Raw genomic sequence first — 1611 nt, 5'->3', positions numbered from 1 at the left:
TATAATTATAGAAAAAAAACTGTTTGGGATTAAATTTAGAATTGTTTAGTCATTCCCCTTACCGCACAAAAAATATACTGAAATCCTAAAGCCTGCACTGGTAAAAGTGACCTTATTTGGAAAACCTTTCTTTGCAGAGCTTTCCATTTAAACTGACCAAGTCTTAACTGGAGTAGGGAGATTTCAAATCCTAATCTGTTCTGAATGGTGGCTTATAAAAGAGAAGATGCATCTGCATATGCATAGTATGGAAGAGGTAGCAAAGGAAATCCAAGGATTGCCTACAGCTACCAGAAACCTGCAGACAGACCTGGACAGTTTTTTCTCCTGAATTCCTTAGGAGAAAATGAGATGACCAAAACCTCGATTTGAACTTCTAGCCTCCAGATTGAGAAAAAATTAATTTTTGCTCTTTAAAGCCAACTACTGTGTGGCATTCCAGCACTAGAAATGTTAACTGTCAGTTACATCAATCTTCTAAGAGAATCTTATTGAAAAAGGCACAAAGGGGATCCAAGATGGCGGCAGAGGCAGAGACAGCGTGGTGAGCTGCAGGAGCAGCGAACCACTTAAAGCAGGGCCATTATGGCCTTCCACAGAATTCGGCTTATTGATAATTGAACACTTAAACAGTTGATGACTGGCCCTCAGTGAAGATCGAGACACAACAACAGGAATTCAAGGATTCCCAAGGAGAAATGGGTGAGTCTCGTGGCTCCCAACCCCTCCACCCCCAGAGCCCATGCCGCACTGCACAGCAGCTGCAGCTCCATGAGGCTTCCACAGCCAGAACGAATGGATTCCCTTACCCAGGGTGGATGCTGGGCACCGGCCCTCCTCAAGACTGGTGCAGCGACGCCATCACATTGCCGCAAGGTGGACTTGTTCTGGAGAAAATAATTGGAGCCAGGATGGCGGCTGTGGGGGAAGCGGGCGCCCGCCGGCTGCCCACACAAGAGGGCCGCATGCCCCCCAAGCGCCAGTGCGGTGGGGTGGGGTGGGATGGGGTGGTGCACCCCCAGCGGCTGCTGGCGCTGGGGGGGGCACGCGCCCCGCTGGCCACCTGCATAGGAGGTGGGGGATGGGATGCATGCCCGCCATCTGCAGGTTTGGGTTTACTTGAACAGGCCAAAGTAGACGATTACCTATATATAGAATGGATTGCTGAAAGTCACTGTGAGTCTGATGACCTTAACAGTGGCAGCATGCACAAGAGGACCCACATTCTAAATACACCACATATTTTGTTCTGTTGAATGCTTCTGCCAAAAGATGGTTAGACCTGGGGGGAGTCTGTTCACAATTCTCAGGTTCCCTTTATCATATATAAAGGGGGAGGGCAGTGACACCTACTTCAAAATATAGTATGACCACTCATGGGGGGTGGTGGTAAAAGTGGCAGTGCTGGAATGGGAGACACTATCTCTGACCACAGAGTCCTCAGTCAGGTGAGGGGACCAGACTGCGGTAGGGGCAATTGGATGGGGAGTATACCAGCCAGCTCCTGGGGGGCGGGCTGCCCTTGGTCCCCGGCTCGGGGTCAGCCATCGCGGCCCTCAGCGTGAGCTCCTCAGTCCCCAGATTGTGCCATCTGACCCCTGGGTGGGGAAG

This window comes from Elephantulus edwardii, unplaced genomic scaffold (assembly GCF_000299155.1).
Source record: "Elephantulus edwardii isolate Elephantulus edwardi_28Jun2011 unplaced genomic scaffold, EleEdw1.0 scaffold00189, whole genome shotgun sequence".
Classification (NCBI taxonomy): Eukaryota; Metazoa; Chordata; class Mammalia; order Macroscelidea; family Macroscelididae; genus Elephantulus; species Elephantulus edwardii.
This window is presented reverse-complemented; position numbering follows the sequence as displayed.